Source organism: Dendrobates tinctorius, unplaced genomic scaffold (genome assembly GCF_039654945.1).
Source record: "Dendrobates tinctorius isolate UK_male_01 unplaced genomic scaffold, ASM3965494v1 ptg000022l, whole genome shotgun sequence".
NCBI lineage: Eukaryota > Metazoa > Chordata > Amphibia > Anura > Dendrobatidae > Dendrobates > Dendrobates tinctorius.
The window spans coordinates 48,009,397-48,035,580 of NW_027361690.1; the positions used below are offsets into that span (position 1 = coordinate 48,009,397).

Here is a 26,184-nt window from a genome sequence, read left to right on the forward strand (position 1 = left end):
CAAATGAGGCTAAAAATACATCATTATGGGAATCATACAAACATTAATAGAACATGAAAATATAATATCCCTTCTTCACATAGACCCAGAGGTATACTAAACTTATTGAGAAAGCTGTCCTGAAAGAAATCAAATCAAGATGATCTAGAAAATTAAATACACACAATAAAATTTGTCACAAATAGAAAATTTTGTACTGAGATCAATGGATGAGTCCTCCTGTGTCATAAAGAGGGGAGACAAAGGAAGAGTCACAGTTATTATGGATTACTGAAACCTATTTACAGGAAGAACTTTCCTAACTGAACGGTGCAAATTATCTACAGATAACACAGTTGAAATGGTAAATTGATTAATCTACTTAGATAACAGATTGGACACCATGAAAAAGTTATGATCAATGATTCTCCAAGGGTTTCTATATTATATGGACTCCTTTAGCGTTTGTTCCCCAAGATGCCTGATAGGTTACAGGGTTACCTCAATCTTTCAGTGATTACCAATTTACATCGATTTCTTTTTAGCACCAATAGTCAAAAAGTTAGTCAACTACTTAGGACTCATAAATTTATTAGAACCGGTTAAAACCATAGAAATGACTGTAATTAAACATTCTTATTCACTTTAAATGTTGGTTATTCAAAAAATAGCAAACTAAGACATTATTGCCTCTGTTAGCAAAAAAAACTTTCTGAAAATGAAAAATTAGGGAATGAAATGATGTTTCCAATCAGTTTTACTGTAAATGTTATTAACAAAAGACTAGTTAAGATTTACTAACGATTTTTTTTGGCAAAAGCATAGAACAAAAATGAGCTTGTCATTAGGGCCGAGATAACTAATATTTTTATGTGGACATATGAGAAAAAAATATGTATTTCCAAGGGAACTGAGCAGAAAAGAAATTACAAAATGATTGACTTATTTGGATGATACATTTATGGCTATAGAAAGGACCAGAATCTGAATTAATACAGTTTATTAATTAATTGAATACAATACATTAAAAATGTACATTATTGTGAATAGTATATAGTAAATATTAGTAAAAGAAAAATAAAATCAAAAGAACATTATGAACAAAATGAACAGAGAGAAATAATGTGCTATGCTACAATTGCTTTGATGTCCTTCATATATTAAATACCTGTCACGTATCCAAGTAATTAGAGCTAAAAGAATATTAAGGAATGGACAACTATATGAAGAAAATAGTAAAATAAAATGTAGAAGGAGGATAAAATGTAGAGAGAAGTAGAACAAGTTAAAGTATATAAAATTGGTAGTAAAGGAAAAGTAAAATAAGAGAAATTAGCTTTCGTTTGTACAGACGACTCCTATGCAAAACATGTTAAGAAGACCGATCTAAAATATTGCGATATGCTAGAAGAAGACAAAAAAGATTGAATAATGTTCAGAGCCGTAATCTGATTCTCTTACAGAAAGGACTGTTCTATCACATTTAAAAAAGAAGATGGACAAACCTTATTAAGAATAAAAAGGAAGGGACAATTCCTTGTATTTACTTCTAAAACTGCCATACAATAATATAGGAAAAACTAATACTATGCAATGATAAACAGAAAGATCTCACTAAAAGGATTCCATACTTGGGAGATCATTTACATTATGTAATGCCGCTGCTGCAAATCTTACACGTGGCAAACGGGAAGACAGAAAAAACAGACTGAAGGAATATAGATCATATATGCAAAACTAGCAGGAATTGGAAGGAGAGAAAACAAGGGAAACTCAATGGAAAATGACAAAGACAACGGTAGTAAAGAGTTTATGGGAGACTAAATGTAAAGTGTCAGAGATGAAATGCGTCATTCTGGAAGAGGTTAGACATGACGACTTAGATAAAGGGGTGATGAAAAAAATAACAATTACAAAGCAAAGCACACAGGATAAGTTAACTGGATGCACTCCGTCCAAAAAGCTTCAATGGCAAATATTAATTTAGTGCGTTACTATAACAGTGTGTATGAGAAAGTGGAAGAACAGATATATTTGTATGTTTTTCCATAGAAATGTTTTAACAGGTAAACATATGCATATAATTACCTACTACTCACTTTGCATACGTTTATAAACAAATGGCAATCCTGTATCACTAATAACAAGCATGTAAAGTAGTCAGCTCCTCCTATGATTCGCCTGAGAGAAGAGGAGGTCCACAACATTTTGTGTCATGAAGCCTGAGGATTCCATATCCCAGTGCGCCAGTTTGCTACTACTCATGTGCTGTTGGTCATTTTGGACAATTATTTATGAGGATTCTTTAGCGTAGGTCAGGACAGTACTATGTGTGGCCGCTGTCCATCAATGCGGTGCTGAAACTTCTTCCAGTTCCATACTGGACACACCACACTATATATTTATATTGCTGCCTTTTGCACAGAAATAACACAAGGCTCAAGCAGTAAATGTTCATATAAAATATAAATGTGCGCTACAAGAGGAAGACCTGTTTTTTTGTTTTTTTACTTTTTTTTTTCTGTACCAATGTGATAGAAAACTCATCTAAGGGCTATTGCAGAGAGTGAATGTGAAGTTGAATAATTACATCTCTAGCCATTAATGAGAATTTCATATTTTGAATCTTAATTGACTTAATTTATCCACTCTATATTAATCAATATCCAAAACCCATAGAATTATATTAAATAATGACATTTGATATCAGTAGAAACAAAAATGCATAATTCATTTATATTTATTTAATTATAGCCTTTGATCATATGTAGAAATTAACGTTAAAATTTCCCTCATAAGGTTATAGCAGTTATTAGCATGTCATCTATTATCTATCTATCTATCTATCTATCTATCTATCTATCTATGTCTCTATCTATCTATCTATCCCACATCTATCTGTCTATCTATCTATCTATCTATCTATCCCATATCTATCTATCTATCCCACATCTATCTATCTATCTATCTATCTATCCCACATCTATCTAACTAGTTATCTATTCATCCATCCACGCATATCTCTGTATATATCTAGCTATATTTATTCTAATCATAACTTTTCTATTTTTTTCCTTATTTTTCTAATTTAATGTAAGTAAAACTGACAATAGTGATAGAATCTGAAGTTCAAGATTAAAAATTAATTTATATATAAAAGAGATAAAAGACCATTACTTCTACACTGGGGTTGTTCTTAAGTCGAAGTAAAGTACTCCTCAGTGTATTAGTGGAAACTTCATCAATATTCACCTGTTCTTGAAACATAGTACCAAGTTGAAAAGAAATTATACAATAGGTAAAAGGTACATAGATAATCTTATAGTGATGAGAACTTCCAATTTATAATAAGTTTCGACGGAAACTGGCTTTTTGATTATTATTATAACTATATTACTATTGTTATAATTGGATAAAAGTTAAAATAAGGGAACAGAGAGAAATATTCTAACAAAGCAGGCCTTGACAAAATTCACTTAAAAAACCCGAATCTAAGATAAATTTGTAAAATAAACAATATGTGAAGTGATGTCTGCATTTTGTAAGAAAGTGTCTACATTGTAGCAATTGTTGTAATTGTAGACTTATTCAGCATTAATCAATTGCCTAATCCACTTTCTGTGACTTTGTAAATTGCATTTCCCCTTCTGGTTACTACATTGTTGGAAATAAGTATTTGATCCCTTGCTGATTTTGTAAGTTTGCCCACTGATAAAGACATGAACAGTCTATAATTTTAAGGGTAGGTTAATTTTAACATTGAGAGATAAAATATCAAAAATAAAATCCAGAAAATCACATTGTATAAATTATATAAATTTACTAGCTGAAGAGCCCGGCACTGACCAGGCATAGTAACTAACTATAGTTAGTTATCACAAATTATAATGATTATATCTATATATATATAAAGCTGAGTGTAGAGCCCCGCCCACTCCCCATAGCCACATTCACTATAATATCCCACATCATCCCGTCAGCCAGAGCCACCGGACTACTACCCCTAATATTTCACATCATCCCGGCAGAGCCACCGGACCACTACCCCTAATATCCCACATCATCCCGTCAGCCAGGGCCCCGGACTACTCCCCCTAATATCCCACATCATCCCATCAGCCAGAGCCACCGGACTACTACCACTAATATCCCACATCATCCTGTCTGCCAGAGCCACTGGACTACTCCCCCTAATATACCACATCATCCCATCAGCCAAAGCTACCAGACTACTACCACTAATATCCCACATCATTCCGTCAGCCAGAGCCACTGGACTACTACCCCTAATATCCCACATCATCCCATCAGCCAGAGCCACCGGACTACTACCCCTGATATCCCACATCATCCCGTCAGCCTGGGGTCAGAATCAGAGCACTGAGTGGAACGGTCCTAACTTCCATACCGGGGATCCCTTTAAGAGAGGCCTGGGGTCAGAACCAGAGCGCAGAGTGGATTTGTCCTGACTTCCATACCAATCATCCTTTTAGTAGAAGCCTGGGGTGAGAATCAGAGTGCTGAGGGATTTACCCTAACTTCCATAACGGAGATCCCTTTAAGAGAGGCCTGGGGTCAGTACCAAAGTGTAGAGTGGATTTGCCCTCACTTTCATACTGGGGATCCCTTTAAGAGAGACTGGGATCAGAACCAGAGTGCTCAGTGGATTTGCCATGACTTGCATACCAATGATCCCTTTAATAGACCCTGGGGTCAGAACCACAGAGCTGAGTGGAACGATCCTAACTTCCATACCAGTGATCCCTTTAAGAGAGGCCTGGGGTCAGAACCAAAGAGCTGGATGTATTTTCCCTGACTTCCATACTGGAGATCCCTTTAAGAAAGGCCTGGGGTCAGTACCAAAGCGCAGAGTGGATTTGCCCTAACTTCCATACCAATGATCCCTTTAAGAGACCATGGGGTCAGAACCACAGAGCTGAGTGAAACTGTCCTAACTTCCATACCAGGGATCCCTTTAAGAGGGGCCTGGGGTCAAAACCAAAGCCCTGGATGGATTTGCTCTGACTTCCATACCAATAATCCCTTTAAGAGGGAAGATGTGCCTATGGGATGGAGGATGTGTGATGAGGATATGGGCAGGGAGGGGGGATTCATTTCTGTCATGTGCTCTCTGCTCCTTTCAGGGGGGCAGACAATGGCTGGGAGCTTATGTTCCTGAAGATGCTAGATTTCTCCCACCATGTCAGTGTCTGCTGAGGTGTTGTCAATTGGGAAAACTTGCTCATAGCAACCAATCACAGCTCAGCTACTTTTAACTAGATCTGGTGAAATGAGAGATGCTTAGTGATTGGTTGCAAGGAAAAGTGTTGGTCATAGCAACCAATCACAGCTCAGCTTCTTTTGAACAGCTCTGGTAAAATGAAAGATGCTTTGTGATTGGTTGGTGATACACACATACATACATTCAATTTTGATATATATATATAGATTTGCATTTTGCAGTGAGAAATAAGTATTTGATCCTCTACCAACCTTTAAGAGTTCTGGCTCCTACAGACCAGTTAGATACTCCTAAGCAACTCGTTTCCAGCATTAAAGACATCTGTTTTACATAGTCACCTTTATAAAAGACTCCTATCCACAAACTTAATTAATCAGTCAGACTCTAACCTCTACAACATGGGCAAGACTAAAGAGCTTTATGTTGATATCAGGGACAAAATCATAGACATGCACAAAGCTGAAATGGGCTGCAGAACCATAAGTAAGACACTGGATGAGAAGGAGACAACTGTTGGTGCAATAGTAAGAAAATGGAAGAAATACAAAATGACTGTCAATCGACATAGATCTGGGGCACCATGCAAAATCTCACCTCGTGGGCTGTCCTTGATCATGAGGAAGGTGAGCGATCAGCCTAAAATTACACCGGGGAACTTGTTAATGATCTCAAGGCAACTGAGACCACAGTCACCAAGAAAACCATTGCTAACACATTATGCTGTAAAGGTTTAAAATCCTGCAGTGCCTGCAAGGTCCCCTGCTCAAGAAGGCACATATGGAGGCCCGTCTGAAGTTTGCCAATGAACACCTGGATGATTCTGTGAGTGATTGGGAGAAGGTTCTGTTGTCAGATGAGACAAAAATTGAGGTCTTTGGCATTAACTCAACTCACCGTGTTTGGAGGAAGAGAAATGCTGCCTATGACCCAAAGAACACCATCCCCACTGTCAAGCATGGAAGTGGAAACATTAAGTTTGATGACGTTTCACACTGGTCCTGTTAGATGATGTATGGCAGTTACTAATTTTACTTTCCTTACATAGGACTTTTTACCACATTTTTCCTGCTGAACTGGACACAGGATGTAATTGTAATGGGGGGGGCGTGACCAAGATTTGGATGGTACTGGCTGATTAGTGCAGGAGCTCCAGCAGAGATCGACTTTAACACGGCACAACAAGGTGAAAAATCACTCTGGGAAGCCCTAAATAAGTTACCTGGTGACCTGAGGACACAGTGATCCAGATGGTGTGGGGCAGGTCAGCGATAAGGAGCGCTCCAAGGAAGGTGACTGCATATTTCTCCCGGGACCAGGTAATGAGTGCAGCCTCCAAAAATGGCTCCAGCTTCTCCTTCCCCAGCTTCGTCTTCCTGCTCATCAAGGGGTGGCTCACATGCAGCTGTCTCAGAAAGAGGTGAGGAGAAACAGACAGATATCCCCCTTACACAAAAAACAATGGAGGCTTTGCTAAAGTCCCTGAGACAGAGCTCCAATCTGATCTAAAAGCAATGATATCTGACTTTAAGGGAGAGCTGCAGGAGCTGGGCACTAGAACAGATCATCTGGAGCAGAAACTGGCAGAGCTAACTAGATCTCATAATGAACTAATAGATGTTAATAAGGCTTTAGAAAAGGAAGTTTCCCAAATCCACAACAAAATCCTGGACCTTAGGGTACCGTTACACTTAGCGATGAACCAGCGATCCCGACAACGATATGGATCACTGGTGCATCGCTAAGTGGTCGCTAGTGAGCTGCCACACAGGCATATCTCACCAGCGACATCGCAGGGGTCAGGGGTCGCTACTTACCTGTCAGACGCGGCGATCCTGACGTCCTCCCGCCCACCTCCACGTGTCACTCGTCGGCGCCACAAGAAGCCCAGCAGGAAGTGGCCGACGAGAAATGGCCCAGGACATTCTCGCGCGATCAGCGACAGACAGTGGGGGAGCCGGTTGGAGGTAAGTATCACATGTAGCGATATCGCTGGCAATATCGCTATAACGTCACAAAACCAGTGACATTATAGCGATATTGCTAGCGATATCACTATGTGTAAAGGGCCCTTTAAGGACAGATTCAGGAGAATCAATATTCGCATTAGCGGGATTGAAGAATCTTCTCCTGACAGAGACCTGTCAGGTCTCCTGCAGAGCTTTATACAAACAGTGCAGACACCAAGGACTTATGGTACTGTCACACTTAGCGATGCACCAGCGATCCCAACAACGATATGACCCGGTCAGGATCGCTGGTGCATCGCTAAGTGGTCGCTAGTGAGCTGCCAAACAGGCAGATCTCACCAGCGGCATAGCAGCGGTCAGCGGTCGCTGCTTACCTGTCAGACGCGGCAATGAAGACGTCCTCCCGCTCACGTCCACGCGTCGCTCGTCTCCACAGCAGGCAGCGCAGCAGGAAGCTGACGATGAGAAACGGCCCAGGCCGTTCTCGTGCGATCAGCGATGATCAGCGAGGGAGCCGGTTGGAGGTAAGTATCACTCATAGCGATATTGCTAGCAATATCGCTGCTGCGTCACAAAACCAGTGGCGTTATAGCAATATTGCGATATCGCTAAGTGTGATGAGGCCTTTCATGGTGGATAGAAAACACAGGATTCCAAAACCAAAAACCAAAAGTCCTCAGCCCAGATTTACCTCGAGATGTTATTGCCCGCATTCATTTCTATACAGTGAAGGAGACTTTTATTGCTGGCCTCATGAAAAGGCTGAAACTTCCAGACAATTTGGCCCAGCTGAAGGTATTCATATTTGCCAGCAGGTACTTTAGCTCAGAGGAGGGAATATATGCCGTGTACTACAGCCCTCAGAGAACAAGAGATAAAGTACCACTGGGGGTTCCATCCCCACAAAATTGAAAGTCTTGAAGGACAATTCCATATTTATCTGCACATCCTCGGAAAAGGCGAGAGATTTACTGCTAAAATGGAAGATTCAACCTACATATCCAAACGACAAAAGAGCTCCTCAAGCACAGAAAAAGAAAAAACTGGACCCAGACTGGTTTGAGGCATGATTGATTACTGGAGAGCCGTTCTTTGTTTCCTGCTTTCTACTCTTTGCCTGGTGCCTCTATGGCGATGTTAAAACCAGGCAAAGTTGCCCACAGAGTGTCTTTTTCTTGCTCCTTTTCAATTTGTTTTTTCACTCTTGATTATGGAACTGTAAGGGGACTTCCTCTTATGTTGAAGCAAAAATTTTTGTTTGATATCCCTTCATCTGTATATACAAGCAAATTTTTTCCTCTGCCTGTCCTCCCCCTGTCTGTCCTCCCTATGTTTGTCACTCATTTAGGAGCAGTGGTCTCACATAAAGCAATGTATAGTATTAACAATGCATATTACGGTTTTGTCTATAAATGCCAATGGTTTAAAATCGCCAGGTAAAAGATCCATCTTTTGGAAGAATATTTGCGAAAGAAACTGCTGATGTAATTTGTGTTCAAGAAACGCACTTGTTGGCGCAGGATAATGCTCGACTAAATAACCCGCGATATCCACACCAGTTCTTTGTAAACAAGACTTAAAGAGCTAGAGTGGCGATTTTTATAAGAGACTCACTAACCTTTAAATTGTAGGATACTACTAGTGATCCGGTGGGGCGTTTTATTGTCCTTGATTGTTCTTTCAATAACACTAAATACTCGATTGTATCTCTATATGCCCCAAATACCAGTTCTCATTTATCAGACGAACACTCCCTAAGGTTTAAAATTGTCTGTGGAGATTTCAACCTCCCCATGTCTGCCGTGTTAGATTGCTCAAACAGACGTACCTCTAGGGTGGAGATGAGATCTCTTGTTTCAGAATATAAGTTACATGATATCTGGAGATATCTCCACAGCTCTGAGAGATTGCTCCCGCTTTTCCTCTAGATTTAATTCCTATAGCAGGATAGACTGTATTCTTGTGGATGATAGAATTCAAGGTTGTGCACTTGATGCAACGATAGGTGCTATCTCGTGGTCTAACCATGCTCCTGTCTCGCTCACCATATCTGATAGTGATTCCTCGTTCAAAACTAATAGGTGGCATTTAAATGATTTTTTTTTACTAACCAACAGGATGTAATTGTAGCTGCAGAGCTGAATAAGATGTTTTTTTTTCTTAACCACTACATTGTCGAGATAATAGCAATTAAAATATTTGTTACTTACTGAGCTCATTTCTTGTTAAGTTTAAGTGGATGTTATCAGAGTGTTTTCACCAGGGGCATATACTTCTTCTCCCTGTATGAATCTAACCAATAATAAGCAGGCAGCAACACAGTAGAAAAAAAACACCCACCCACCATAGCTTGAAGCAAGTTTCTCTTATAAACCCCTCTATTAGCTCTCCTCATTTCATAGCACTGTCAGCTTTGCTGTACTGTCTCTCGCGTCACACTACCTGTACTGAGCTAAGAGCTCAAAGCTGTTAGTATAACAATTATCTCTGTTGTGCTCACAGCAACTTGTAATCCGTCATGTGAGGTCATGGCAAGATGTCCTTAGCCCATCAGACATAAGTGTGATTACTGCAGTGAACATGAAGCTGAGGTCCACAAAAAATCATACAAAAAGATTTTATTAGTTCAAAATGAACAGGCTGACAAAGATAACATTATGCTCCCTGAGGAAGCCCATGCGACACTCCCGTTGGGGCTGCTGGCACAGCAGGTCCACACAGGCTGATTATGGGTCAGATGATTCCACTCTTTGAAGATCTTTAATCTGACTCTTAATAGTATTTATCATGCATAGACTTTGCACCCCCATTTATACCACACTGGGCTGATATACCCTTTGATTTCATATAGTGGTTATCCATTTATCTACCACCATATCTGGGATGCTCTACCAGTGGATATTAATTCGTGATTGAGGCTTTCATTTGGGTGGGTGACCATGATTTATGAGTTATTTGAAATCGCTTCAGGAAGCTTAATTGCACTAGCCTGCTATTTGCTGTGGACTTGCAGCCACAAACACCTGTGATTTTCTCCACTTGACCTGTTTTAATTTTAATGTTGTTTGTCAGCCTGTTCATTTTGAACTAATAAAATCTTTTTGTAGGATACCCCCTTATTTGAGGACCTTAGCTTCAAGTCCATTGTAGGAATAAATCATTAAGGACTGTCCATTGGACTATTATTTATGGCCATTGTATTCAGGATAGAAACAAGTGATAAATGATGTATCTCATTCAGATTATATTGATCATATAAGTGTGATTTCTGGTACATCTCCAGATAGACAGTGAGGGGTGAGGACAAGGGGTAGAAGAGCAGAGCTAACAATGCTATGAGAAGAGGAGAGCAGATAAAAGGGTATGTAATGTGACACAGCTAAACTCAGCCACACTGCCCCCTTCTCAACAGTGACTCATATAGGAGGTTAGACCAGATGATCAGGGCTGAACCATAACATCTTACACACTGAGAATCCTTCTCTAAGCTGTGGTGGGGGACTGAACTTTTCTGCTGTTTTGTTGCCTGATTATGATTGTTCAGCATTATACAGGAATAAATACGTGTCTCCAGTGAAAACTCTCTGACAGCACCCACTTGGACTTAAACATTAACTCATTAAGAACCAAATACTTTAATTGCTAATATCTCCGCAACAGAGAAGCGAAATAAAAACAAACAAAAAAATCTAAAATGTTTTATTCTACCCTGCAGCCACTAATCTATTCATGTGCCAAGTTCAACATGAAAAACTTGTTGAAAGGTCCTCTTTAATGCTTTAATGAATGGTTAATTTATATAGTTAAGAAGTCAAATAGAAGTAGAACTACTGTTCTCCAGTTTATCTACCCTGCCAAGCAAATCTCCACAACTTAGTGTTTTGGATCCCTCTGCCTGGGCCATGGCGAGAGAGAGGGATACGGAAGTTAACAGCATTCACGTCTGATTTTCGGTTGGATTTAGTGTTTTTGGAAAGGATGGGTCACTTACTTGTAACAATGTCTTTTGTATGACGCATTACTTTAAGGCTGTGTGCACACGCTGCGGATTAGGTGCGGATTCATCCGCGCGGATTTTGTAAAATCCGCAGGTGAAACCGCAGGTCAAAAGACCTGCGGTTTTACCTGCGGATTACTCTGCGGTTTTGCCCTGCGGTTTTTCATCTCCTCAATGGAGGAGATGGCAAACCGCAGGGGAATCCGCAGAAAGAATTAACATGTCGATTCTTTCTGCAGATTGAAAACCGCAGATAATCCGCGCGGAAAATTCCGCACAGTCTGCATTGCGGTTTTTGATTCCCATAGGGAATCATGGTACTGTACACCGCTGCGGAACCGCGGCAAAATCCGCAGCGTGTGCACACAGCCTAAGATTCCAAAATCTGCAACAAGTCCCTAAAAAGTAAGGAATAGAGAAAAAAATTCTAATAGCTTGACCTACAAGTAGACCTTTACTGATTGTAAATGCATTTAGATACACATAGAAATATATATACCATAGATACTATTTAGTTACAGCCCATTTTAAAATGATATCGATTTTTAATATCCAGAGTGAAAATTGTTTAAATGCTTTAGTAATTATAATTAACATTTATACTGATAAATTTACTCTACTGTTATGCAACACAACACGGCCCTGGTGCTTTTCATTTTAGAATCTTATTTCATGTACGGTATCTAAATTGATTTCAATTTACTCTGCTTTTTTACAGGTTTTTTTTTCATTAATTTTTCATGGACTCGGCTAGATTCAATCACAACTGGAAGCAAAATGAAGCACTGGAGCAAATGGACATGTTTATAGGCAGCAGGCACATATCAGGAAAAAATGCAGTGAAAGAACTATATGGTATACAACGCAAAACAAAGCTGAAGAATCCATGAGAATTTTCCGTGTTTCAGATCTGAATTAGTTTACATTTTGGACCTGAATCACCAAGAATGGTGTTTTTCATGCTGGTATTGAGGGGCCGAGCTGAAGTCAGACACTCCGGGTTCCTTAAGAGGTGCACATCTTTTAATGAATCCAGCTCGTCTGAACAGTGGCACGTGGCATTCTATGTGCTTCCACTAATTTGTGGCATAAGGAATACCACCGCTCATCATAAATTTGATGAATTATTGCAATGACTACTGAGTATCTGTTACCATAAATATATTTTATGTGTATTTCTGACTGTAAATAAAATATTTATTATATTAATTCCCTTGTTTCCTATATATGTATTTTCTATTTATTAATGTCAGTTTTATAACATACTAGCTGAAGAGCCCGGCGCTGCCCGAGCATAGTAACTAACTACGGTTATAACAAATTATAATGATTATATCTATATATATATAAAGCTGAGTGTATAGCCCCGCCCACTACGCATAGCCACATTCACTATAATATCCCACATCATTCCATCATCCAGAGCTACTGGACTACTACCCCTAATATCCCACATCGTCCCATCAGCCAGGGCCACTGGACTACTAATATCCCACATCTTCCCGTCAGCCAGAGCCACCGGACTACTACCCCTAATAGCCCCACATCGTCCCGTCAGCTAGAGCCACTGGACAACTACCCCTAATATCCCACATCATTCCGTCAGCCTGGGGTCAGAACCAGAGCGTTGAGTGGAATTGCCCTAACTTCCATACCAACGATCCCTTTAATAGAAGCCTGGGGTGAGAATCAGAGTGCTGAGGGATTTACCCTAACTTCCATACTGGAGATCCCTTTAAGAGAGGCCTGGGGTCAAAACAAAAGCCCTGTGTTATGCCGCGCTCACCAGGAGGCGGGGCTTTGGCCCCGACGTCACTCCCTCTGGTACGGCGGTCCCTCGGGGGTCCCCGTCGGGTGCGCACGCGCAGCTCTCGTCCCCGGGTCTCCTCCTCCATGTCACGTTTGCGCTTGCGCGCTCCTGTCAGTGCTGTATAGGGCTCGGTCCTCTCTATGGTAATGGAGGACCTGACCCGGAATCTGTAGTGGTCATGTGCTTTCTGGCTAGGCCCTGACCCGGAACCAGTAGTAGTCATGTGCTATATCAGACGACCTCCCCCTAGGGGAGGTGCCTGATTATTGTTGTGCTTCCTGGCTGGGTCTGCTGTGTCCCAGCCTGGCTGTGCGCTGTTCTCGGGTCCTCTGCTCTGTCTGCTATTCTGTGGTGCGCCTAGCACTAGCTCTGAACCCTTGTTGCTTCATGCTCAGTTGTGCCTCCTGGCACATCCTCTCGTATCTTGTCCCTTGTTTCTTGCTCAGTCGTGCCTCCTGGCATTCACTCTATTTCTGTGTTCTGTTACACCTCCTTGCACGACTGCTGTCTCATTCTGTACCCTGTCGTGCTCCTTGCACGCATCCTTCTTTGTTTACCTCCGGATGTGTTACTCGCTACACGCCTTTTGTGCCCACGTGTACCCGTCTTGCACTATCCTGTATTCAGCGCACTCCCGTGTATTCTCCTGTGTTCCCTAGTATCCTGCACCCTCCAGTCACACAGTCTCGTTATCTCCTGTGAGCCAGCTGCCTGGTGCCAGCAGTCGTGGTATCGTATCCCCTGGGGCTTGCTCCTGACACTCCCTGTATAGGGGGTGGTCCTCACTAGGCTAGCTCACCCTGGGAGGGTTGGTGCCGCGACCCAGAGGGTCCACTCCAGGAGTCGCTAACACTCTAACAGTATAATCAGGCCATGGACCCCGCTAGTACTACGGCTTCCGTCCAAAAGGAGCTGACATTCCTCCGGGAAAACCAGATTAGGATTATGGCATTTCTCAAGTCCATGGAGTCCGGTTTATCTGCCTCTCAGTCCTCTGAGCCTGGGAATGCTGCCCAGTTGGCTAGTCTCCAGCAGGAACTTGCGCAGCATCACGACTCCCAGGCTCAGATTCTCAACTATATAGCGTCGGTAGATAATCGGCTCCTTTCCATACAATCTGCCCAGGCCATGCTTCCACATTCGCTTCTGCGCCTATGTAAGCCACCCCGGTATAGTGGTGACCCTGTGTTGTGTCGCGGGTTCTTGAACCAGTGTCGTTTGCATTTTGAGTTTTTGCCGCAGCATTATCCCACCGATCGTGCTAAAATAGCATTTATAGTTTCTCACTTAGAGGGTAAGGCGCTTCCGTGGGTGAATCCCCTTTGGGAGCGTGATGACCCGCTCGCCGCTCAGCTTTCCATCTTTTTGGACACTTTCCGTAAGGTGGTGGACGAGCAGGGTCGCCTTGCTTCCACCACCGAGTCCCTCTTTAATCTTCGTCAAGGTTCTCTATCGGTTGGACAATACGCAATATGTTTTCGCACTTTGTCCTCTGAGCTAGGTTGGAATAATGATGCCCTTGTAGGGGGCCTTTTGGCGTGGTCTGTCCGGTCGGATCAAAGACGAACTGGCAGGCCGAGATACCCCTACCAATTTGGAGGATCTTATCTCTCTCGCGACACGCATTGATTTGCGCTTCCAGGAGCGCACCCGCGAGTCAGCCAGAGAGAGAGGGTCCTCTCGCCTCTCTTCGTCCACTCGCAGTTTTTCTCAGCCGTTACCCGAGTTATTTTCGACAGATCCGGTACCTGAGCCTATGCAGGTGGATTGCCTCCAGATAGCTCAACGACGTCGTGTGAAGAGGCAGGCACAAGGTCTCTGTTTCTATTGTGGGGATGCTTCCCACTTTCTACGTTCATGCCCCAAGAGACCGGAGAAGTGTCTCCGCCTGGGACTGTTAAGTGAGGTCTCCTCAAGTGTATGCGATTCCTCTCTACCCCTGACTGTGCCTGTTTCCCTGAATTTTGGCTTAGAGACTATTACTGTGAAAGCTATTGTGGACTCTGGCGCAGTGGGTAACTTTATTAGTCTTGAGGCAGTTAAGAAGTTTCGTACTCCTGTCAGATCCCTGGAGTCTCCTAGGTCAGTAGTTCCGGTCGACGGTAAGCCCTTGCAGGACACTGTTAAACAGGTCACTGAGGAAGTTGAGTTGCAGATTGGCACATGTCATCGGGAGCGGACCTCCTTCCACGTATTGCCGACTTCGCCTCATACCCTTCTTCTTGGCCTTCCTTGGTTACGTACTCATGGGCCGACCCTGGACTGGCAATCCGGTGACATACTCCGTTGGGGACTGTCCTGTCAAAAGAGTTGCCTGCTGTTCGTTCATCCGAAGAACCCTGCTTGCTCGTCTTCGACGGTTACAGGTCCGCCGTCCGCCATCCGGTCTGTGACTTGTGACTTTGTCGAGAGGGAGGCTGAGAGTCAGTCTCCACATCCGTCAAGCAACCCGTCTGTGACTTGTGACTTTGTCGAGAAGGAGGCTGAGAGTCAGTCTCCACATCCGTCAAGCAACCCGTCTGTGACTTGTGACTTTGTCGAGAAGGAGGCTGAGAGTCAGTCTCCACATCCGTCAAGCAACCCGTCTGTGACTTGTGACTTTGTCGAGAAGGAGGCCGAGAGTCAGTCTCCACATCCATCAAGCAACCGGTCTGTAACTTGTGACATTATCAACAGGGGGGCTGAGAGTCAGTCTCCACCTCCATCAAGTGACCGGCCCAAGGTAATTACCGTGGCTTCCGTCAAGTTGACGCCCCAGCGCCCAGGGGAGACCCTTGTGTCTAAAGGTAACCGTAAAGGTGTGTTATCCTGGGGACATTCTTCTCCGGCTGCCGGCCATGTTGGTGCCAAGAGGACACTCTCCTGTTTATCCCACGATTACTGGTGGCCGTCTATTGCTCAGGACGTCAAAGACTTCGTGGCTGCTTGTCCATCGTGTGCCAAGAAGAGACTTCCCAAGCAACCATCCTCCAACAGCTCGCCTCTTAAGGATGAATTGACTTCCTATGACTGCACCACCGCTTCGGTCTCCGAGCATGTCAGTGTGCCTCTGCCGGTTCGACCTGTCTCGGGAATACCTGCCTCCGACTCTCTGTCCGTGGAGCTCTCCAGGGTATGGCAGGAGACCAAATTTTCTCATATTGAGACTCTGGATCTGATTGGTCCTCATGCAGTTAGGAAGTGTCTGGATCCGGATCCTAGTGTCAAGGTGCTATTTTCCAGTTCTAGAGAGAGGGGACTTAAAGGAGGGGGGAATTTAATGCTGCGCTCACCAGGAGGCGGGGCTTCGGCCCCGACGTCACTCCCTCCGGTACGGCGGTCCCTCGGGGGTCCCCGTCGGGTGCGCACGCGCAGCTCTCGTCCCCGGGTCTCCTCCTCCATGTCACGTTTGCGCTTGCGCGCTCCTGTCAGTGCTGCATAGCGCTCGGTCCTCTCTATGGTAATGGAGGACCTGACCCGGAACCTGTAGTGGTCATGTGCTTTCTGGCTAGGCCCTGACCCGGAACCAGTAGTAGTCATGTGCTGTATCAGACGACCTCCCCCTAGGGGAGGTGGCTGATTATTGTTGTGCTTCCTGGCTGGGTCTGCTGTGTCCCAGCCTGGCTGTGCGCTGTTCTCAGGTCCTCTGCTCTGTCTGCTGTTCTGTGGTGCTCCTAGCACTTGCTCTGAACCCTTGTTGCTTCATGCTCAGTTGTGCCTCCTGGCACATCCTCTCGTATCCTGTCCCTTGTTTCTTGCTCAGTCATGCCTCCTGGCATTCATTCTATTTCTGTGTTCTGTTACACCTCCTTGCATGACTGCTGTCTCATTCTGTACCCTGTCGTGCTCCTTGCACGCATCCTGCTTTGTTTACCTCCGGATGTGTTACTCGCTACACGCCTTATGTGCCCACGTGTACCCGTCTTGCACTATCCTGTATTCTGCGCACTCCTGTGTATTCTCCTGTGTTCCCTAGTATCCTGCACCCTCCAGTCACACAGTCTCGTTATCTCCTGTGAGCCGGCCGCCTGGTGCCAGCAGTCGTGGTATCGTATCCCCTGGGGCTTGCTCCTGACACTCCCTGCATAGGGGGTGGTCCTCACTAGGCTAGCTCGCCCTGGGAGGGTTGGTGCCGCGACCCAGAGGGTCCACTCCAGGAGTCGCTAACACTCTAACACCCTGAATGGATTTGCCCTGACTTGCATACCAATGATCCTTTTAATAGAATCCTGGGGTCAAATTCAGAGCACTGAGGGATTTGCCCTAAATTCCATACAGAAGATCCCTTTGAGAGAGCCGGGGTCAGTATCAGAGCACTGATTGGATTTGCCCTGACTTCCATACCAATGATCCCTTTATGAGGGAAGATGTGCCTATAGGATGGAAGATGTGTGATGTGTATATGGGCACGGAAGGGGTGATTCATTTCTGTCATGTGCTCTCTGCTCCTTTTTGAAGGGTGTATCCCACATAAAGTCAATTAAAACATAACCTTTAAGGAACCATTAAAAGGACATAACACACAAAAACATTACAAAAAAGTGCTCATGTAAACCAGTGCTCAATAAAAAATGGTTTGGTCTCACCATTGGTATTAGATATAGCATTCCAGCATCAGGGCGTATCCTGCTGGAGAGACAATCCACTCATGGGGAGCTGAGACATGGGAAAACCAGTGTTAATGTAGAGTATTCCCCTACACTCCCTGTCATGCCCCAGCGTTAAGGGGGTTTTGCACATAGCGATATCGCTAGAAACAATAGGTAATATGGCCGTTTCCTTGCATGTGTCCTGCATTTTGGAAAACAGGAGGTTAATGTCGGTAGCAGCCTATGGAATGCAGGGGGTTAATATCAGTAGCAGTTTGCGTTCTGATGTCAGGCACTGGGGTGGAGCATACCAATAATGGAGTCTTTATCAAGAGTCCATGTGCTTTCCCCTCCAGGACTCCTCTTGGTAGTGACAGGGACAGTCACACTAGTTTGTTAGGCACCTCACCACTGCAGGACCTGTGGACTTAACGGACAACACTAAGGGTATGTGCACAGGCTGCGGATTGGGGTGCGGATTTGGCCGCGCAGATTTTGTAAAATCTGCAGGTCAAAAGACCTGCGGTTTTACCTGCGGATTGCTCTGCGGTTTTGCCCTGCGGTTTTTCATCTCCACAATGGAGGAGATGGCAAACCGCAGCGGAATCCGCAGAAAGAATTGACATGTCAATTCTTTCTGCGGTTTAGAAACCGCAGGAAAACCGCTCGGAAAAGTCCGCACTGTCTGCACTGCGGTTTTTAATATCCATAGGATATTATGGTACTGTACACCGCAGCAAAAACTGCTACGGATCCGCAGCAGCCGGATCCGCAGCAGCCAAATCCGCTGCGGAACTGCAGCAGAATCCGCAGCATGTGCACACACCCTAATTCTATATATCCTTCCTATTGCTTTATATCTATTTGACTCCCCTGATGAATCCCCACCATTGGGGAAGAAACACGTAGGGAGCTTCTATTTTTCCCCTTATCAGTGGGGGTGTCCACTACAGGATTCACTTGGGGCTTGTCCTTGTTAGGACAGGAGTAACGCTGGGGCACGACAGGGAGTGTAGGGGAATACTCTACATTAACACTGGTTTTCCCATGTCTCGGCTCCCCATGAGTGGATCGTCTCTCCAGCAGGATACGCCCTGATGCTGGAATGCTATATCTAATACCATTGGTGAGACCAAACCATTTTTTATTGCGCACTGGTTCACATGAGCACTTTTTTAGAATGTATGTTTTTGTGTGTTATGTCCTTTTAATGGTTCATTAAAGGTTATGTTTTAATTGACTTTATGTGGGATACTCTCTAGGCTGTGTGCAATATTTAACCCCTGAGGGTTTTTTGGAATAGTGTCAAAAAGCTCACACTATAGCTGAGTGCACATCCTTTTTGAAGGGGAAGACAATGGCTGGGAGCTTATATTTCTGGGAATGCTAGATTTCTCAGACCATGTCAATGTCTGCTGAGGTGTTTTCTGGAGAGGAAAAACTGTTGATCATAGCACCCAATCACAGCACATCTTCTTTTACACAGTTTTATATATAGAGATACTGCTGCCTACTACAACTTGTTATCACCCAAGCAAATGCAGAGGTGTTGAGTACTCAAACAATGAGGTGGGGAAAAAATTATTTGGGAAAAATTTACCAAGACTTGTATTCTATATATTGAAAACCAAACAAAAAAAGACCTCTAAAAGTTTACTTTTATTAATTTAAAAGATCAAAAAATATACCTTAAAAAAGATGCAAAAATTATGGGCCAGAGCTAGTATAATAACTACATCTAGGGCTAATCTCTCCCTATATGAGCCCTAGCAACGGAGGTTGGCACCCTGGTTGTAGACGTGATGGCGCCCCCACTCACCGTTGGTGTCCCTAGTACCCCTAAAGCACCCTAAACATACTAAGTACTATTTATACACAATAACACACATATGAAGAATCATTGAAAGATAGTGCCTTAAATATATGAACCAAGCAGGTTTATAACAATCAGATAAATATCTCGCAATTATTATATGCTGTATTCAGGGAGGTATCAAGCCAGGATGTGTAATCATGTCACTGACCAAGAATAGAAATACTCAAGGAGGACCAAAGTGTGTAATCACATTAATGGTAAATAGGTCATTCTAGGCTGCAATCTGGCAAAAAAAGATTGCCAATTTTTAAATCAGTTGCACAATACCCATTATCATCAAGTACTCCTATAATCAAAATATCTTCTAAAGCAATGGGTGCACAAAAGAAACAGATTCCCAATGAATTTGGTAGCTGAAAATAATTAACAATATTGTTCCCTTCTACATTTTGTCCACTGGACAGATAGCAACCAGAAAATGCTACTACCAAGAAACAAATATCAAATGGATACATAAACACCAAATAAATAGTCAATGAGAAAAAATCCACATGGTTGAGGTACTTATCCCCATTTAGCTACCTCCTATTCCTGACTCGTTTCCTCCTTCAGAGATATGAGGGTTCATCAGGGGATCAAGGATTTTGGGGGCTGCAATGTTCCCCCTGGCTAAAGTCAGTGCTGTGTGCATACGTCCACTGGAGTAAGGTACACCATAATACTGTGAACCAGAAAATAGATTCTCTGCAAGCGACAAGTTGGTGTATATATCTGATACAATGTAAGTTATCTTTGTGAAAGAGACTGATGTACATACATCCCATAAGAGACACTGAGACTGGTGTACATACATCCCATAGAAGACACTGAGACTGGTGTACATACGTCCCATAGGAGACACTGAGACTGGTGTATATACTTCCCATAGGAGACACTGAGGCTGGTGTACATTCATCCCATAGAAGACACTGAGACTAGTGTACATACAGTACATCCCATAGGAGACACTGAGACTGGTGTACATGCATCACATAGGATTCATTTGGACTGGGGTATATATATCACATAGGAGACACTGAGGCTGGTGTATTTATGTGTCTCCTATGGGTTGAATATACACCAGTCGCAGTGTCTCCTATGTGCTGTACATACACTAGTCCCAGTATCTCCTATGTGAGAGGGACTGGTAATTATATCACATAGGAGACCCTAGGACTGGTGTATATACAGCACCTAGGAGACACTGGGACTGGTGTATGCACAGCACATATACAGTGTCTCCTATGTGATGTGTATGCACTAGTTCTAGCGTTTCCTATGTGATATATATATATATACTAGTCTCAGTGTCTCCTATGGGATGTATGTATACCACACCTAGTGCCTCCTATGTGATGTGTATACACCATTTCTAGTGCATTCTATATTACGTATAAAAAAAGGGAGAAAAAGACTAGGCTAATGATGGTATACACATCCCAATAGACAATAAAAAACCTTTATTTCATATTGGATTGCTTCTCTGCTTATGGGCTAGGTATTGCACTCCACTGGAGATTGAGATATGACAGTAGTGTACCCATCCTTTTGCATTTCATGTACTTGTCTTCTTCTGTGTTCCAGGGGTCCTTTCTCAGGGTAGCACACGTTTATTATAACGCTGTCTATACCTTTTTTTTTATATTTGTTATATTTCTTGATTGGTTGTACTGGTGGTCAGTCATGGATTGGGATGCCAGAGAGGCTGCCTGGTTGGCTCAACCATCCAGTCCAATTCAAATGGTGGACACTACTGTATCTGACTCTGGTTTCTCTACACTCTGTACAGAGCTTACTAAAGCTCATAAAATGTGAGTTAGGCTCTGGTGGAACATGAGAAGTCTGGAAGAGTATCAAAAGGTGGGCTTTGTGCCCCGGGGCTTGCGTATTTCTATTTTTCCAGCTTGGGAAACCTCTGCTGCTTTTCAGCAGACCTGGGAGCAGGGTCTGGCACTTTGCTCTGGTATACTGATTAATATGCATTTAGACCATGACAGGTCCCTCTTTGCTTCCACCAAAACACAGATAAAAGATTTAGAAACTAAGCTTAGCAAATTTGAGGCCACTCAGGTCAATACGTTGTATGATTATGGTCTATAGGTGGAAACATAAGGGCAATGCTCGCGTACATAGACCAAGTAGGAATAATTCCCCACCTCCTGGAACCGAACCTTCCCTTAGGGAGGCTAGTTCCAGTGATTTTTATTATCCTCAACAAGAAGCGAAATAGACTGTGGAACAGACGCGGTAGGGGAAATAAGAATCGCCAAAAGAAAGCCGAACCGTTACAGGGGTCGGGCCTCTCCTTATCGGCATACGCACCAGACCAGATGCAAATAAATGCAGAGACTGTATTGGCTCCTTTAGAGTCTGACTGTACGATGTCATCTAATGATTTACAGGTGATTAATCTATCTGAGTATACTTTATCACCTGCCGAATTATCTGTATTATAAAGGGGTCTGACCTTCGTTCCCACTCATAAAATTGACAAATTTTCTTTAATCAAAGATTTATATCTTTTTTTGCAGGAACCTTACCTTTCAGGTCATGTATTAGAAACCAGACTTGATACAGTCCGTTCCTTCGGATGAACATTAGGCCTTTCAAGATTTACTGGAATTGCTCAAGGAAAATGAGTCTGACTAATAGGAGAAAATTTCGGTATAAGAATAAGTCTTCCAGGGCTCCCTCTTTCTCTTTGGTTCCCGCCATCAAAATTTTCCTTGAGTTGGTCAAACATGACATTTCTTCAATGTCCCCTCAGGTGGGTACCATGCCTAATTTGACACCACTAGAGAAACATGCTTTGATAGATCTTAAGAACAACAAGGAGATAATTATTAAGGAAGTTGACAAGGGGGAAATGTCGTCTTATGGCCCATACAAATGTACTTGGAGGAGGGAAGTAGACAACTGAACAACTCTCATTTTTATCAAAAGCAGCCTTCTGATCCCACACATGAATTCCTTTCTAAATTTCAGGGACTGCTTTGCAAAGCCCACAGCTATGCTATCATCACTGACAGTGAGAAGCGGTACTCGTGGGTGAACAACCCGGTTACGGCAACATTTTATATGTTACCAAAAGTACACAAAGACGTGAAAAACCCCCCAGGTCGGCCGATCATCTCCAGCATAGGGAGTCTATGCGAAAAAGCTGGCGAATACTTGGATTTTTTTCTACAGCCTTTTGTGCTTTCCTTGCCATCATTTGTCAGGGACTCTGCCCATTTTATTGACATTTGTCGTCATATTACTTTACCTATGGAATTCTGTATGGTAACATGTGACGTGGAGTCACTCTACTCCAACATTAGTCATGACAATGGCATCGAGGCTGTTACCTTCTTCTTGAATAAGGTCGGTCCAATGGACTATCGACATAATGAATTTCTTCCTGAACTCCTCAGATTTGTCCTCCATCACAATTTTTTTCTCTTTGATAGGACATTTTATTTACAAACATCGGGAGTGGCAATGGGGGCCAAATGTGCACCGGCCTATGCTAATATCTTTTTAGGCTGGTGGGAGGAGAACACCGTTTATCCATTGGAGACTTTTCAATCCCAGGTCTGTCATTGGCATCGCTATATCGATGACCTTTTCTTTATCTAGAGAGGTACAGAGGAAGAACTGCAAAAGATTCTTGAGCAGTCTCAATGTCAACTGTTATAATATCTTCTTGACACATTCCATTTCTAACACCTCTGTTACATTTCTAGATTTGACAATTGAAGTCGATGGCCAACATTTAGTTACCAACCTTTTTGGTAAATCAACGGCAACTAACTCCTTATTGGAGTTCCATAGTTTTCACCCAACACATACTAAGGTGGGTGTACCCGTTGGTCAATTCTTACGTATAAGACGTAACTGCACTCGTGACCAAGACTTTTTGTTCCAGGCTCGTCAACTTACCGACAGATTTCGGCAGAGGGGCTATCCTCAAAGAATTATATCTAAAGCTTTTCAACGGGCAAAGGGACAGGACCAGATATCACTTCTCTCCACAAAGACGCGTAATCAGAATTCACAGTTCAGATTTGTTACTGATTTTAACAGCAGCTAGCATCAGGTAAGATCCATCTTTTCCAAACATTGGTCTATTTTGAGGACTGATGCTCAGACTGCTGCTGTGACCTCGGAAAGGCCACTTCTTACATCAAGAAGGGCCCCGAATTTACGTGACATACTGACTCAGAGTCACTTCGTTAGGCCCACTATTAGGCTTGATAGGGGTATTAGACTTGGGGACTGCAGTATTTGTTCCTTCATGTCTCCCACAAGGGATACTTTCGTGGACCCGATAACCTCTAAGAAACATCCATTAAAGACATATGTGAATTGCAAAGCAAGGGGGGTGATTTATGTCATCGTTTGCCCCTGTAACAAAGTATATGTTGCACAAACTTCACAAGAGCTTCGCAAGAGGGCTCAGAAACATTTGTCCACTATACACCTGGCGACAGCTGACCAAGAGAAAGGTAAAACATTGACACCAATAGCTGCCCATTTTTTGGAGACTCATAGAGGATCTCCCAAGAATTTAAGGATCATTGGGCTACAGAAAGTCTTTCTAGGTACCAGGGGGGTATTTCCCACAAAATGTTACTACGTATGGAATCCTGGTGGATTTACACCCTGAATTCGGTGGCACCAGCGGGGCTTAATGAAGAGTTACTCTTCACTGGCTTCCTAGGATGAATATCTTGTTTTTTTTTTGCACTTCATGTGGTGTTTCTCCTCCATTCATACTGTGCCCCCCTTTTTTCCTTCTGTAGGTGTTTGCCTGACATATGTCTGTCGAAGGGGACCAGCTACTTCTCAAGCCTGTGTCAAGGACATCTTCAATCGTCAGATAGAACATCACTCGTTTCCCTGATATGCCTATATTTCTCCACCACATGATTTGGAATTGGTTTGGATCCTGATGAATTTCAACATCCTATGGACATCAAATATGGAATAGTTGGTTGTGGCCGGATTAATCCTAGCATTTTATTTTATGGACTTTCAACCCTGGACAGATATACAGTGGGGAAAAAAAGTATTTAGTCAGTCAGCAATAGTGCAAGTTCCACCACTTAAAAAGATGAGAGGCGTCTGTAATTTACATCATAGGTAGACCTCAACTATGGGAGACAAACTGAGAAAAAAAAATCCAGAAAATCACATTGTCTGTTTTTTTTTTCATTTTATTTGCATATTATGGTGGAAAATAAGTATTTGGTCAGAAAAAAAATTTCATCTCAATACTTTGTGATATATCCTTTGTTGGCAATGACAGAGGTCAAACGTTTTCTGTAAGTCTTCACAAGGTTGCCACACACTGTTGTTGGTATGTTGGCCCATTCCTCCATGCAGATCTCCTCTAGAGCAGTGATGGTTTTGGCTTTTCGCTTGGCAACATGGACTTTCAACTCCCTCCAAAGGTTTTCTATAGGGTTGAGATCTGGAGACTGGCTAGGCCACTACAGGACCTTGAAATGCTTCTTACGAAGCCACTCCTTCGTTGCCCTGGTGGTGTGCTTTGGATCATTGTCATGTTGAAAGACCCAGCCACGTTTCATCTTCAATGCCCTTGCTGATGGAAGGAGGTTTGCACTCAAAATCTCACGATACATGGCCCCATTCATTCTTTCATGTACCCGGATCAGTCGTCCTGGCCCCTTTGCAGAGAAACAGCCCCAAAGCATGATGTTTCCACCACCATGCTTTACAGTAGGTATGGTGTTTGATGGATGCAACTCAGTATTCTTTTTCCTCCAAACACGACAAGTTGTGTTTCTACCAGTTTGGTTTCATCAGACCATAGGACATTCTCCCAAAACTCCTCTGGATCATCCAAATGCTCTCTAGCAAACTTCAGACGGGCCCGGACATGTACAGGCTTAAGCAGTGGGACACGTCTGGCACTGCAGGATCTGAGTCCATGGTGGCGTAGTGTGTTACTTATGGTAGGCCTTGTTACATTGGTCCCAGCTCTCTGCAGTTCATTCACTAGGTCCCCCCGCGTGGTTCTGGGATTTTTGCTCACCGTTCTTGTGATCATTCTGACCCCACGGGGTGGGATTTTGCGTGGAGCACCAGATCGAGGGAGATTATCAGTGGTCTTGTATGTCTTCCATTTTCTAATTATTGCTCCCACAGTTGATTTCTTCACTCCAAGCTGGTTGGCTATTGCAGATTCAGTCTTCCCAGCCTGGTGCAGGGCTACAATTTTGTTTCTGGTGTCCTTTGACAGCTCTTTGGTCTTCACCATAGTGGAGTTTGGAGTCAGACTGTTTGAGGGTGTGCACAGGTGTCTTTTTATACTGATAACAAGTTTAAACAGGTGCCATTACTACAGGTAATGAGTGGAGGAAAGAGGAGACTCTTAAAGAAGAAGTTACAGGTCTGTGAGAGCCAGAAATCTTGATTGCTTGTTTCTGACCAAATACTTATTTTCCACTATAATATGCAAATAAAATGAAAAAAAAAACAGACAATGTGATTTTCTGGATTTTTTTTTCTCAGTTTGTCTCCCATAGTTGAGGTCTACCTATGATGTAAATTACAGACGCCTCTCATCTTTTTAAGTGGTGGAACTTGCACTATTGCTGACTGACTAAATACTTTTTTTTTCTCCACTGTATATGGTTAAATTATCCGATTCATTAGTTTAGCAATTTTCTTGAATACTAATCTTTTACCGGCTGTTCCCTTCCAGGGTATTCACCCATCGTTTTATAGGATTTTTTTTTTTTTTTTTGCACCTTGATAA

The 26,184-nt window shown here is 43.1% G+C and overlaps 2 long non-coding RNA genes across 2 annotated transcripts in view; both read left to right on the plus strand.

The window, feature by feature from the left end:
- Nucleotides 1-12,394, plus strand: part of LOC141084183 (uncharacterized) — a 138,529-nt gene extending 126,135 nt beyond the window's left edge. Inside the window, exon 3 of the long non-coding RNA XR_012230944.1 lies at nt 11,904-12,394. This is a non-coding gene — a long non-coding RNA (uncharacterized lncRNA). The remainder of the gene's footprint in view (nt 1-11,903) is intronic.
- Nucleotides 12,395-21,954: 9,560 nt separating this feature from the next.
- Nucleotides 21,955-24,456, plus strand: LOC141083964 (uncharacterized). The gene is made up of 4 exons (XR_012230871.1): nt 21,955-22,185; nt 23,144-23,253; nt 23,326-23,496; nt 24,203-24,456. It is a non-coding gene; the product is annotated as an uncharacterized lncRNA (long non-coding RNA).
- Nucleotides 24,457-26,184: the final 1,728 nt, after the last annotated feature.